The 15,125-nt window shown below is 51.1% G+C and overlaps 1 long non-coding RNA gene across 1 annotated transcript in view; it reads right to left on the bottom strand.

Annotated features, from left to right (window-relative positions):
- Positions 1-1,577: 1,577 nt before the first annotated feature.
- Positions 1,578-15,125, bottom strand: part of LOC142363449 (uncharacterized) — a 30,769-nt gene continuing 17,221 nt past the window's right edge. The window contains exons 4-6 of the long non-coding RNA XR_012765748.1: positions 9,751-9,982; positions 8,095-8,265; positions 1,578-1,630 (exon numbers count right to left, since the gene is read on the bottom strand). This is a non-coding gene — a long non-coding RNA (uncharacterized LOC142363449). The remainder of the gene's footprint in view (positions 1,631-8,094; positions 8,266-9,750; positions 9,983-15,125) is intronic.

The raw sequence follows: 15,125 nt of genomic DNA, 5'->3' as shown, positions 1-15,125 counted from the left end.
GGCGCTCGATGTTTTTCCTTTGAAAAGGAGGGAGAGACGGAAAGCTGAGCGCTGCTAGGGGCAGTTAGGTACCATAACCGACCCTGTGTCACCCGCAAGCTCCGAGAAATGAAAGTTTCATGCCTACAAGGACCACTGTCTGAGCCCCTGCAACGAGGAGCCACTTGTTTTACGAGGCAATGAAAAGCTACGGGGTGCAGGCTGTCGATAAAGGACAGCCGTTCCCTGTCGTGCTGTATTTGCACCCTGGGACTGATGCAGAGTATCACACATTTTTACACTGAGGCATGATCTTTTCTGTTTGCTGCTGAAATACAGAGCCAGGCTTCTGGACAGCCTGCACAAAGCGACCTTTAGAACATCAAAGAGTTGTTTTGTGTATGAAAAGAGTTGTTTTGTTTATTCCCACACAGCCAGGGAAGCGCTGCCATGGAAAGATGAGGAGGAGAAGTGCAGCAGAGGGCACTCGCAGGCCTCGCTGGCCTGGGCTGTGGCAGAGCAGATGGGAACAGGACCGGAATCCTCTCTGCTGCACATGAAGCCGCCTCAGAAAGACGAAGCTGAGCCTTTGAGTCAGGGGCCTTGCCAGGGGAGCAGCGGTGTGAGCTCTGTGCGCTCACTTTGGGCCAGCACAAAGCAAGGGGCAGGAGCACACGCAGGACACGCTGGGCCGTCCAGTCCCCACCACATCCCAGCAGAGCGTGCTGGGAAGCAGGCCAGCAGGAGAATTCAAATACAGGGAGCGTGTAGTGGGCCGTTTAATTCCGCCTCCTTCCTTCCTGCCTCCAAGCATAGGGCACCTTAGCTGGGAACCAAGCCCTGCTTTTCACTCAGGTCCTTTCAGGGCCCCGCGCATCAGCAGCTCAGCCTCCGCACTCCCCGTGCCACTGCTTGTCCACTGCTGAACCCAGGCAACTCCGACTCGTAATTAGTTAGCACTCGGAAAGCCCCTTGGGATCTGGGGCTGGAGAGCATCAGCACAGTGCAAACCACCCCCGATGCACCTCCTCCTTCTCCTCTCCCACCAGATGAGGGATTTCACAATCATTTCTGTAACAGCTACCTCTGCTAATGCCACAACGAAGGATTATGTCTCCACACGAAGGATTTAATGTACTGGAGGTGGCATAAACACCCCGCGCCCCAGAGCAGCTCGGGGCTAAAGGCAGTCGAGCTGGATCGACATTCCTTCCCCTTTCGGCAGGCTTGGCGCCTTAAACTATGTTGTCGCCTAAAATTAGCTGCTCGCATTTCGCAGGACATTCTCCCCCTGCTCGTAAACGAGACAGGGATAAAGTGCTGCACGCCTCTGTTCTCATTTTCTCACACAGCAGGAACATAAACCACAAGTGAATTCCAAGCCACGTGGGGCATCTGAAGGTGTCATATTTGTGCCTTTTTAAAAGGACGGTGCTTAACGTATGGCTCAATTCATACACTGCCCCTTGTCCAAGAAGCAGCAGTTGCACCTGGAGCCAGGATCTTCCAAATTCTGCTTTCAACGTAAACCTGCTGCATGACCTCAAATGAACTGCGCAACCGAAATCCGAATGCTCACTCACCTGTCAGGACTTCTGTGGGGAATGTTCAGCACTGAGCCAGCGTTGTGATGGCTGATTAAGTTTCCAACCTACAACAAAAATAAAGAATGATTCGATTATGAAGCCTCCTTACGAAGCTGCTCGTCCTCATCCACCTGAACGCTTTCATCTTCCCAGAACGGCAGCGTAAGCAGAACGTACCGAGGTGCAGTCCTGCGCATCCTTCCAGCCGCCCCCGCTCTGCCACGGCCAGCCAGCTGCCTGCCCTGCCGTGCCAGGGGACGAGCACCTGGACCCCCTCCAGCTCCTTCACCGGAGAGCAGGACCAACACCTTGCACCAGCACCAGCACTGCCAAGTGCCGGGAGCAGTGCCAAGCCCCCCACGCCAGGGTTTCTGGGGACAGAGGAGCCCACGTTGCCTCTCAGAGCCCCGAGCAAGTCTGCCACAATGGCACCTTCTCACCATTAAGCTGAAAAAAAAAAGCAGAGGAGCAGCAGGACACGAAGGGCAAGTGTTAGGTGGAGATCCCCAGCTTTCGGGAGCTCTCTACACCCATGGTCCAAGATTTTCTTTGGGCTTTGGGACAAACAAAGGTCGCCATAATCTAGCAACTGAACTGTTCACCCCACTGGACAAGCCACTTGCCAAGAAGCAAGAGAAGACCGTGAAGGTTGAGTGACTCAGAATGATCAAAGGGAGGAAACGCCCAAGTTAACACCGATTTGCGTCTCTTCTTCTAGCCTGATCTGCCTCAAGTGCAGGGATAAAGACGTCAACCCTGCTCAAAATCTCGCCCAAGCAAGGAATACTGCGTGTTTAATTCACCTTGTTACATTCTTCTGGGTTCACTCACCATGCCCAACCAGTAGCTTTCCTGAATTTATAGTAATCAAAAAAATAAGACATTTAGATAATTGCTAAAAATCACGTAAGGTCAAAGAACAAGATTAAGGCAAGCACACATACAGTTTTTTGGCTCAGTGTGATTTCTCCCAGCAGCACTCTGCCTGCAGAAGCTGAAATAAGAAGCTGGTAGCAGCAGCACGGTACAGGGAACCACGCTCCCCAGTCCCCGGTGACCTCAATGCTGTCTCCCATCTCAGCGCTGCTCAGCTGCCCACAGGACACGCCGGTGGCTCTCAGCACTGCGCCTTATGGGAAGGTTTTCGTTCTCTCAGCTGGCCAGTCTTGGCAAAAGTCACTGCTGGGGGGGATCACAGGCAATCACTCTAATTTGGCACTCTTGTAACTTGCTGAGCCTCGCTGAAATTATATCAAACATCAGTTTGGCCCAGCGGAGATGGTGAGGTTCACCCAGCCAGACGGTCTAAGCACCGGCATTGCATTTCATTGTTCGTTACCCACCTACTGATGCCTGCGGGATGCACCCTGCTCGCACACGCAGCCTCAACCGGTCACCAGATTTGGGCCACGAAGGGGTCCTGTCCCCTGCTTTTTGCCGCCTTCTGTAGTTCGAGGGTAAGACGCAGTTCTGAAGGTTGGCTGGGCACTTTCACCCAGCTTCCCCCCGACGATACAAGACACGGGTGACACTGTTGATTCCTCCATCTGTGGTACAGTACTAATAAAACAACGAAACCCACCAACACCTACAAAGGCCGCAAGTTTGCTGCAAGCTTGGGAAGGAGTTCTGCAGGCCCGCGTGCCTCGGGGTGGGACAGAAGTGCAGTCCCTCAATGCTTTCGGGCTAAACATGGCTCCCAGAGCCGTAACAGCTGAGAAGGTCTCTTCCAGACCCGTGTTCCAGTTCAGTGCCAATTCAACATCTGCCCAGAGGGACGTTTGGGGTCAGAGTCACGCCATCTAATCCTCAGGCACTTAATTAAGGCATCTACGTTAGAAGCCTAATCTCTCTAGGCTCTCTTTATAATCAGTAGAGAGGGACCGAAGCTCCTGCAGGGCCTTCTCATGGCGCCTGTCTCCGCTGCTCCACACGCATCAGCTGTACCATGATGTTGGTCGCTGTAAATTGTCACCAGAAAGCGTCACATCAAGGCGAAATGCCACAGCGTGTCTGACTGCAGTCTGGGTGGGAAAGGCTGCCCTGCCCGAAGGACAGAAAGGGCAGGAAAACCCACTGCTCCCCACGCCAGCACAGCCTGGGGATGAGATCCCGACCGCACGGGCTGCAGCGGGGCGAGGATTCCCCTCTAGCCCGGCCTGCCAGAGACTAGGGCCCCGCGGGCACGGTGCTGTGCCCAGCATTTCAGAGATGTCAAGCAGCGAACACGTTTCACCCCTGGGTGCAGAGTTCTCTAGTGAAGTCTACCGTTATTTTAGTTCTGGGAGGAACCTGCCATTGTATTTGAGGATTTATTGCGACATTGAAGCCTGTCAAGGGACACAAAACTCGGGAAGGGTGGGGTGCCTGCTGATGTCCTTATAAAGGAAGTAAATATATAAAAACACGGTTGGCATCATGAGTTTGGAAGGAGGCAGTGTGTAGACACAGAGCTTGCCAGCAAAAGCACACGTTCTCTTCTGGAAAAAAAATAAAAATATGCCCCCCTGGAGCCTGATCTTGGCAGGAGGCACAAAGCCAGTTTCACAGCTTCCCAAAGAGCGAGCAGCCAAGGGCACCCCGAGGCAGAGAACTAAACCCCGTCTGTCAAGGCACAGCACTCACATCCCCGAGGAGGGGAGTGGTAAGAAAGCCAACCCTTCCGAGGACACACACGCAGCAAGAAGGCTTCCCGAGGCAGAGCACCACAGGTGCTGAGCTCTTTGCAAAAACAGGCCTTGGTTTTGGAAGCAGAGCATCGAGAGTCTTCTCCCTCCCTTTTGCCCCGTTTCTGCTGTTGTGAGAAATCCGGCCCTTCACCCCACGCCAGGGCACAGCCAGCTGGGTGGCTTTCAGGCCGGCTAGGACCACTCTAACAATCTAACCTGACTTCTTGCCCAACCCAGGCTGGAGGGTTTTGCCTAAATAATGCCCAAGATCCTGCAACAAGGGCTTCTGTGAGCAGCTTCTGTCTTCCGCCTCCCGGCAGGTTACCACCAGCTCTGAATGCAGCCACGAAGCACAAGTCCACACACAGACCAGGCCCTGGACTCGAGCTCTGGAGTCCTGCCCCAACAGCCAGCCCTGCTGCAGACCCCCTGTGAGACCCCCAGCGCGCTGTAGCTACAACTTCTTCAAAATACGGCCAAGAAAGGGCCACAAGCACGGCTTGTTCTGCCTGGAGGCGGCGTGGGCTTGTGCAGGCAGGTGTCACAGGATTCCTGGGCTCAGCATCCCGGCTACTGGTCCATGCAGAAAATCAGACCTCAAGGGCAACGCAGACAAAGCTGTGGGTGATGACTCCGTGCCTCAAAGTTTGTCAAGGTGCCATCAAAAAGTACGTGTTCCCTGCAGAGCAGCACAGCTCTTCACGGGGTTGTGTAGTAACGGGTGATCTTCTGCCACCCTTAACAACTGCAAAATCTGGATACAAACGTGGGTCACCATCACAGCCAGGAGCATTTGGACCAAGGCATTGGCTTGCACAGAATTGCACAGAACTGCAGGAGGAATCGGCCTGGGGAGGGAATAGTCAGCTGCACCCACCTGTGAAATGGATGCTTCCTTGGGTTTTTCCACTTCTTGACTTGCTGCATGCTTAATTATCCTGAAGGAAAACTTCGTGGAGGGAGGGTATGTTTAAGGTGGCCTTGGGCAGGCTCATTTAAGGAGGCCTCCCCATCTACCGGACTCCTCTGGCGCCCAGCTCCGAGGTATCTGAATAGCGCTCTGTCTTTGCTGGGATTCGGTCCTCGCGACACCTGCACAGCTGAGCACAGAGGGATGTGCCCAGGGTAATCTGGCTTGTGAAAGAGAAGGGACTAACGCGAGGTCTCTGGTTATGGGCTACTGCGTTAATCACGGCTCTGCCACCCCCTGCACAAGCAGCCACTCTGCCATAATTTTTCTCGTGGGTAAGCCAGGCACGGCTGCGTGCACACAGCCACGGCTGGAAGCAGGCAGGGTAAAATCCTCCACCAGCTCCCACCCCTCCAAAGACCTCTGGCATCACCTAAGCTCAAAGGATCTCTGCCCTAAAAATCCAGCACTCAGCCTCTCAGTCAAAACAGCTCTGCTGAAATCAGTAGGTCTTCTCTAACTCACACCAGGTGCTCGGGTCGCACAGCCGCAACAGGCAGCAACAGGTCCCTGAGCTCTGCCAGGCTGGTAGGACCTGGAGGGGCAGGTGACCTACCAGGACTTGGGTCTGTCTCTCCTGAGGGATTTGGGATTCCAGCAGGAGCCTGCCCACACCTTTCCCATTCAGGTCTTGGAAAAATTCCACCTCATTACACAGAATCAGTGAATAATTGAGGTTGGAAGGACCCTTTGGTCAGCTGGTTCCTCCTGCAGCTGAGCCCAATGCAGAGGATGGAGCAGAGGGATAGACTTCAGAGACCAAGAGAGCAGTGGATGTCAGTGGGGTCTGTGAGTTCAGCAAGGCAGTGCTCTGGCCAGCCTGTTCCTGTACGGCACAAACGCAGCTCCGCACATGAATCTCTGCTTAGCTTCCTAGCCCCTGGGGCTGCAGCTATGAGCCAGCCTCAGCATGGGGCTCGCACCTCTAGAGAGGCTGGGACCCCTCTCAGCCGAAGGGAGTGCTAACCCTGGAATGAAACGCAGACACCTTCAAAACCAGCTGTAAGCCAACTGCTTCACTGCTGATTACAGAACATGATCTTCCTCCAAAGGTCTGCACAAACTGCTGTACGTTACACACCGATTAAAAATAATGTGTGAACTGCGAGGTGTGAGACTTTCACTTACATGTTCTTAGTTCTTTATTTTTGTTACACACAGCTATGGGGTTGATCTTTCCTGTTTCTTTCATTTGTTTCCTCACTAACAGATGTTTTCAGAAGTTTCACAACACAAATGTTTAAGAAAAGACAAGTTCCAAGCTCCATGAATAACCTTGTTATAAGACTGGCATAATTTTACACAATGTTAATAAGGAAATAGTCTGTATTTGCAGCCAGCATTGCCTTCAGACAGACCTAACTCACACAAGCTGAGGAAGCGGAAATGTTTTGTCAGGCTGCAACCTGTGTGAGGTCTCTGGTGGGGCTTTCACGTGAGCAGAGCCAGAGCTTGCTCCCGGGCCCCGGCAGCGGTCACCCGCTCCTCTACCTGTATGCTGGGTGACGGGTGCTGCTCCTCAGTACCCAGCACTCCCACTCCCCAAGCCCCCTGTTCTGGACAATCACCCGAGCGCTCTTCTGTCCGGACGGGACAAGGGGGAACGGCTTCAAGCTGGAAGAGGGGAGGTTTAGACTGGATATAAGGAAGAAATTCTTCCCCCTGAGGGTGGTGAGGCCCTGGCCCAGGCTGCCCAGAGAAGCTGTGGCTGCCCCCTCCCTGGCAGCGCTCAAGGCCAGGTTGGACGGGGCTGGGAGCACCCTGGGCTGGTGGGAGATGTCCCTGCTCATGGCAGGCGGTTGGAACCAGATGGTTTATAAAGTCCCTTCCAACCCAAACCGTTCCATGATTCTCTGATTCCTCAAAAACTTGTGTAATGTTAGAAAGCCTCTTGATATATTTAGAGGTGACAGTTTTATTAGCTAGTAGTGGAACATTATTAGTTCTGCCTACAAATGCTGCATTTTTTCATACCACTTCATGTATAGGTACAACAGCATTAGTGTTACAAACCTGCTTAAACCACTTCAAGTTCAGAGCCTGTACTTTCAGTACGGCTTTTGCCATACTGTCTTTAAAATACCCTGCTGCTGATAAAGCAACCACTGTGACAGACTACCGAAGCTCTTACAGTTTAGGCCATTTTACCCCAGAGATACAGCAACCAACGTTTTCAAGTAAGTTTTACAAAGCCTCCGTCTGCTGTTGTTGCTGCTTTCAGGAAGTTATCTGAACCAATAATTTTCATCTCTACAGTTTAAACTGTTTCACCCTCAGAAGCGTGATGTCACCTGGCAACAGAGGTGCACAGAGATGGGTTTGAAAGCAGACTTCAGGTGAATAACAGTTGCTTGTTTTTTTCCAGTCTGACCCCTGCAATACAGCTGTGAGTCAGGTAAAAGAAAATCTGCAGCTGGTTCAGTTCCTTGGCCAGGCAAATAGCCCCAAATCATCTTTACTCTAATGCCTCTTTCTGCAGTCATTTCACAATGTTCTCCCTGGTGCATTAGACTGGAAATGAATGACCTGCCTGGCAGAGACAGGCCAATCTGTTAGGTCAAGAGGTTTTGTTAAGAAACAGTTATTGGGGGTTCTCTATTGCAATTGCGAACCCAAGATGTGCTGACCTCAAAAAAGAGGATAGGTAAAATGAAAACTATCGAGCCTGGCTATGTTTCAAGGAGGTAAGGAAGAAAGGCTTTTCCTGCCAGGGCAGCTCTTGGTCACTTGGCACTCAACACCTCCAAAAACCACAGAAATGTTCTCGGCTCCGGCATTAACCGTCAGAGCTCTGTGTGTCCAGGATTTTCCAAGTGGGGAAATAACCAGCTGCAGAGACTCACCAGTGTCATTGCCTTCATTGCCTTTCCACTGAAACAGTGAAACTCACCCTCTCCATGTGCGGGTCCCCTGGCCCGGTGAAGTTCCTCCGCTGCTATGCTCATCTTCCTCCAGAGGAACCAGCGAGGGCCAGGACACAGCTCCAGCGCCTGTGAGCCCTGCAAGCCTGTTCGTTCTGCCCCAAACAAGGAGGGCTGGCAGGGCTGCGTGGGTCCCTTTCCTAGAACAAAGGAAACAAACAAAACGACTTCCAGCTTCTCAAATTCTTCTCAAAATTGTATGTCAGCTTAGTCTGTACTGGTATCCTGTAAAAAGAATTTGGAGAAACCAGAGGAATGAGATGAATTCCCATGCTCGTGCTGGGGCAGTTCTCTTCACCAGAACGCACACGGGACAGAGCTTGCAACGCTATTTTAAGCCCTAGGTGTATTTGAAGGGGATCTCAGCTGAAGAGGCCAGGCTGTGCTGAGTCAGGAGGGAATCCCATGAACCAGCCTCATGACAAGGATATAAGCCCCTTTTTCATCCCTCACATGAACTAAAATTAGAGTTGAAAGAAAGAATCTCGCAGCAGAAAAATTGCCCGCAACAAAGGGACCTCAGGAACAGAAGCGTGAGGTTAATTTGACACTGCACGGGTACAATGGAAGCCAGACCTTTACCCCGAGCATTCCTGTGACAACTGCCCAGTGATTCTGCCAGTGCCTGGCTTGATCAGAGAATGACTGCAGCTGGCAGCGGGGCTCAAGCGATGTGTTCACTGCAGGGTGAACCTCTGAGGTCACACACACAGCGCTGGCAGGCACTCCTCTGGCCATTTCGAGACTAACTGTACGGGTAGGCATCCCACAGCTCAAAGAGTCGTGAGGTACAGAAGGACATTTACAGCAGCCTTGTTGTGATCGGCAAGGCTTTTGTGTTTCAGAAAGATTACTGAAACCTTCTGCCTGGTCAGCGCAGCTACTGGCCGTGCGCCTTTTCACCAGCACCAGCTGCTCTGCAAAAGGCGACGTGAGGATCCCGCTCAGAGAGAGTCCACGCAAACAGCAGGCAGAGAGCTCAACCCTTTCCGGAGAGGGGTTCCCACCACCCCAGGACACAGAGCCATGTTAGCACCAGGTGTCAGTGACCTGGTGTTGGACTCAGATCTGCGAGCTCAAGACCAATTCTCTCTTCTTAAGTCTTAAGGCCTGAAATGGTGCTTATGGCAGGGCCCCCCACAGGGCTTGACTGGCTGCTGGTGCAGCTCGTGCCAAGTGTCTGCTCAGCTCCTTCCCACACTCAGAATCTCATTTCTGCTGTTCCACAGGCTATAGCATAACTAGCCTTTAGGGGAGACGTGTCAGTGCCTGCAAGCTCGGTCTCATCTGCTGCCATGAGGTTGGTACAGCCTCTCCTCCAAAGCCAGCGCTGGGAAGTCATCACTTGCCTTGGCTTCGAATGCCAGAAATACCCAACTCAGCAGAGATTCCTGGCTCAAAAGCTGCCACTTCCATAGGAGCCTCCAGGGAGGGGAAGGGATAGGCTTCGCTTAATTGTTTTGTTTTTAAAGTAGCACTCTCTCATCCTATTTTTGTCCTAGGGTTGTTTTAATTGGACAGCTCTTGGCAGCTCATTCAAAAGGAGGGAGAGCAGACCCTTTGGCTTCACCCCTTCCCTACGGAGGGATCCTTGCTGTTCCAGGTCCTCCCACCCAATGACTTACCAGACAAAAGAGAGAGCCCTTGATCTGTGCCAGTGACTCCAAAGCGATGTTGGGGCACAGCGGGGCTGGGAAGGAGACAGCATGAAAGGGTTTTCTGTCTTCTCCCCTGTGAGTTTCCTCCTGAAGTCACCGTGCCCCGTGACTAGCGCTGGGGAAGGCGCCTGGCATGGCAGGGAGGCATTGGTATAGGATGTGCACACAGCGTGCTTGGCAAGAGGTGGCCAAGTTGTAGCTGGAAGACAGAACAGAGCAGCTCAGGAAAAGGCACCTTAAAATAATCTTCTCACTCGAGTCTCTCGGGTGAGGCCACAAAATGAGCTTTGGGCATGGCAGTTCCCATCCTCTTGCAAGGCTTATTGCTTTACTCTGTCGTGGTTGAGTTCTTTTCTGAGTGCAGGTGTTCCTGTTTGCACAGTCAGCAACAACTCCCATCAGTCCACGGCAGAGTGAAGCTACGAGGAAACAACAGGTCTGTTCCCGCTCTCTTCAGTGCTGCCGTCACTCAGCCTCTGCACTAGTCAAGTCTCTCTGACACACGAGATCAGAACCAGGTCCTTTCTATTTCCTGAGACACACCTGCACTGGGGCTCCTGGGCAGACAACTCCATGAACAGCTTTTAAAGACAAGAGCTCCTAATTCTGGAGTACCTGGGGTTGTTCTGGCCCAGGTGAGAGCTCAGCAGGCAGTGTGAACCTCTGGATTTTGGAGGGCATCAGAAGAGCCGCAGCAGGAACAGTCAGCAATCATCAATCCCCATGTTTCTTCTCTGTTAGACTCTCTCCTTGGATGACAAGAGAGACCAGGTACAAGGGAAGGTCTATTTTAATGTTGTAGATGCTGTAGAACTCAACTGGAGGGAGCATGCTTGTGTCATGCAGGCTGATGAGCTCCTCCACAGTACCAGATCTTCCCAGGTGCCATGTTCTTGCCCTCTTCTTAGGGAAGAAGGGTGCAGAAGGCAGTGAACAACCACAGAGCTAGCACCACAGCAGTCTGCTTGGTGCAGGCTGGAAAACAACGAGCATCTTCAGTGCTGGGGGCAGGAGCAGGTCCAGCTGCAGACCTGCCTTGTGGATATACAGCACACCCATCTCGTAACACCTCCTAGGGCCAGCAACTTGTATGGCTACAGCCATGCTCTAGTGAGCCAGGCTTTAGTGGGAAGGCTGATATTCTCCTAGCAGGATCTGGGCTTTCTCCAGGGCCTGGGAGGGAGGGCAGAAGCATTTCTGCTGTGCTTTCCTTTCCGATGCAGAACGGAGAAGCACCCAGGATCTGACGCTGATACTCCAGTCCCAGACAAACTGTCATAAAAGAATATGTATGAGACACGAGAAAATGTGAGGGAGGGTAGGGGCTGTTCAGCGGCTGTATTACGCTTCCACATCCTTTACAGGAAGATATTCACTCCATAAATAACATGGGTTATAGCTGGGCCTGGAGTTCATGCTGAGTTTAACGGACCGTGCTAAGCAAGCAGCGTGCATGTGAATGTGCACGTGTATTTCTGCTCTCTTGCTGGACGGAAGCTGCTCTGGGTCCTCCCTACCTGACTGGCAGCTCCTCAGCCAGGTAGCTCTGCAGCTCTCCTTAGGCTAAACTGGCATTTCAAAACAGTGCTGGTGTATTTCAGGAGGGGAAGGAAGGCAAAACCATCCAGCATCGGTGAACATGGAGTTTAGTCCTGAGAGCTACAGGAACCTGAAACCTGGAGAGAGCTAGAAGGCATTGATTTGAGGTAGGGCCTGGGAGGGCCCACAGCAGTTTACACCAGTTTATACCACTTGAGCACCCGACCTCAGTTCCCCTTGGACTTTTGGCACTTAGACTGCCTGGGTGCTTTTGGCAACAGTTCTAAGCGTCTGTCCGCATCTTTAGACCCCTAACTACCTTCAGGTCAGCACTGGATCCCCATTTCTTCTGGCAGCTGGGGTTGTTTTGGTCAAGGCTTTGGCCTGCCTGAGGGCTCAGAGCCAGCTGAGGAGCTGCTGTCATCATCCCCAAGCTCAACCTCCTGCTCTGTTAGAGCATCCTGCTCCTCCGCGTTCCCACGGCGCATACCCGGAGCTGCTGCGGCCGTGACAGGATGACTGCCCAGCTATACGGCCACAGAACCATCCCTCTGCAGCCCCTCACAGCATTAACCAACACTCTCCCTCCAAGGGTTTCTTTTTTGTTTACAAACTAAAGAAACCCAAATTCTTGCGTTACTGAGAATTTCCGCTCAGCTGTGGGTCACATTTTAAGATTTCTCTGTTTTTCTTTCCAAGTAACAAATGTTTGTTTTGCTGAAGAAAAAGGGAGTGATCCTGTTCCACTCAAATGGGTGTAAATCAGGAGTAATTCCACTGAATCCAAGGGGCCAGGAGCAGGGAAAAGCCAGCACGAACAGTGTATCCTGCCCATTTCTCTGAGCACATGAAGGCCAGATTTCTTAATTCCTTTACCCCCCACAGCTTTTGGTCTCTTCCCACCCTTGCCCTGTCTCCCTGTTCGAAAGAGCGTAATGACTCTGATGTCAAAGAGCAGTTATCACTAGATGTTTGGTTGGGTTTTTTTTTTTAATAAATATATGATGTTCTCCAGATGCTAAAGAACCGAGTAGGCTTCAGATGATCGCCTCTGCTCACATTTACACAGCTATAAATCCTGACTCACTCCACTTACTTCAGCAGACTAACGCCAGATGCAAGCAGAGGAACTAAGATCAGCATCCAACCCGGAGCTCCTAAAGGCAAACCGACCAATTGCATTTCGTAGAGACAGACTTTTACAATGATTAATGACAGACAGGCAAACAAAAGAAGGGCCTTGGGACACATTTCTCTAAGTCACAACAATTTTCACTTAAGCAACTGGGACATTTTTTAAAGCCCAAAACAAGAAAGACAAAACTATTTACTGTGCTCAACTGACCTAGTTTGGTTTTTTTTTTCTTTTTAAGAAGTTACATGCTTACTGGGAACATGAATGAAAAGGTCCTGTCCGCAACTGTGCCTTGACATTGCTTGAACTAAAAGTCATTTGGGTTTAAGTCAACATGAGTCAGGCACCAGGCGAAAAGAATGGTTCCCACAGCCCCAGATCAGGAATCGGTGCCCTTTTATACAACTGCTTCTGCTCTCAGTGGTGCCACAACTCCAGGCAGGGTCAAGGGAGCTTTTCTAGATTTGTACAGCTTCTGCAGAAACCAGAACCAGGTGTAGTTCTGAGATCCACGCGATAACACAGCTCTTGCTCTCATGGTTGTGTGCAGTAAGTTGTAACTGCATTTTAGCTTGGTTTCAACGGGCCAGTTGTAACCCCAGTTAGAGTCTGGGGTCTGAGGAGCACTGGATGGGAAAATGTCCTGCAAGAAAGGCCTTGTGATCCTCCCAAAGGATGGCTGAGAAGCAGAGATTTCCATGCAAAATGTTCATCTTTGCACACTCATCCAGCTTCTCACAACTGCAAGATGCACAGCAAGATCACCTGCACACTTTTTCCGGCTAATTGAGGTTTGGCACACAGTGAAGTCTCCTGCTTGTGTCACTTTTGAAGTGAATCGTGGACAGTTGTGTTGTGTCAATACATGTTTACGGACAGTTATTTGATTCTTCAAATGGTTCCTGGATCCTGTTTACAAATTCTTTCATACTTCAGATCAGATGCATCTGCGTGAGCCAGGACACCTTTCACTGCTCTGGTAGCGCGAAGCAGCCATAAGCCCAGTTTAGTCAGCCAGTTAAAGTGGATTTACTGGTGCTTTGGACTTGCAGCTGCTCAGACAGCCAGAGGATATCAGTGAATACTGTCTGCATGTGGCACATTTCAGATGGATCCTTACAAAAAAAGCATACTTTCCTAAAAGAGATGTTTGTGACTCTTTCTTCTGTAAACACAGTGCATTTTATTGAAAGCAGCTGGATTTGCACCAGCCTCAAAGAGATTATGGTCTGTGCTGGTCTTGTTCTGACAGCTACAGGTGTCCCAAGATGGTCAGTAAAGGATTTTTTTCTTTGAAGCTACAAAATGGATGTGGCAAGAATACTGCACTTTCGACACACGTACAACCTCTTCTATCAGAGTGTCTGGGCATGTTAAAATCTTTTTCACATGGCTTAGTGTTTACTGGTGTCAGAGGTGGATAGCCTCCGAGCAGCTGTTTGGCTCATTAGCTCTCAGACATGGAGAATGTTTGTCTGGGAACAGTATTTTTAACCTTCCTAGGCAAATGAGAGCCAAGATATTTCAACACACGGTTTGTACTGGAGTGGTATCTCTCCTCCCAAACACCCTTCTGCAAAAGCTTCTAACTAGTCACTGGGATGACCAAGATCACAGGGAATCTAGCAGAAAATGTGTATTCTAGATTTTGCAGGCCAGTCCTGCTTTTGGTTAGGGTAAAGAAAGAAGAAGTTGCCTGAATTGACAGATCTGTGGTGTTACCTGGCCAAAGCAAGTTAAGAAAGAATCAGTTCCCATTCGTCTTTCAGGAGAAGAAAGCTTGTGCAGTGCGAGAGTTCGGATGGACTGCTTGCTAACGCATGCTCTTCTGACAAAAGTTTACAAGCAGGAACAAGTGAGGCTTTCTAAAGTGGGGAAGTGCTGCAGGAGCCTCCTTCACTTCTACTCTGCCCTAGTGCGGCCCCATCTGCAGTACTGCGTCCAGTTCTGGGCTCCCCACTTCAAGAAAGGTGAGGAGCTACTGGAGAGAGTCCAGCGGAGGGCTACGAGGGTGGTAAGGGGACTGGAGCATCTCTCCTACAAGGAGAGGCTGAGGGAGCTGGACTTGTTTAGCCTGGAGAAGAGAAGGCTGAGAGGGGACCTTAGAAATGCCTCTAAATATCTGCAGGGTGGGTGTCAGGAGGACGGGGCCAGACTCTTTCCAGTGGTGCCCAGTGACAGGACAAGGGGCAACGGGCACAAACGGAAGCAGAGGAAGCTCCAGCTGAACCCGAGGAAGAACTTCTTCCCTCGGAGGGTGATGGAGCCCTGGCCCAGGCTGCCCAGGGAGGCTGTGGAGTCTCCTTCTCTGGAGATATTCAAGCCCTGCCTGGATGCGGTGCTGTGCAGCCTGCTCTGGGTGACCCTGCTTGGGCAGGGGGTTGGACTGGGTGACCCACAGATATCCCTGCCAACCCCTAACATTCTGTGAAAGTCATTCAGATCTCATCAATAAAAACTTACATGATGAGACAGAGAAGAAAAGGATTTCCTGCAGAGTCAGTCACTTTCCTGTATTTCCCTTGCCACCTTTAAGATTTAGGTATTTAAAATCTTATGGCCCAAAGGAGAACTAATTTCAAACAAACTGATAAGTATCTATCTGGAGATCTTCTGGCAAGTTTTACAGTATCACAGGGTTTCTTAAGAAGCTTTTCCAGTGCCTGAG

Source organism: Opisthocomus hoazin, chromosome 17, assembly GCF_030867145.1.
Source record: "Opisthocomus hoazin isolate bOpiHoa1 chromosome 17, bOpiHoa1.hap1, whole genome shotgun sequence".
NCBI lineage: Eukaryota > Metazoa > Chordata > Aves > Opisthocomiformes > Opisthocomidae > Opisthocomus > Opisthocomus hoazin.
The sequence above is the reverse complement of the archived record's forward strand: the minus strand, read 5'-3'. Positions and strand labels throughout refer to the sequence as shown.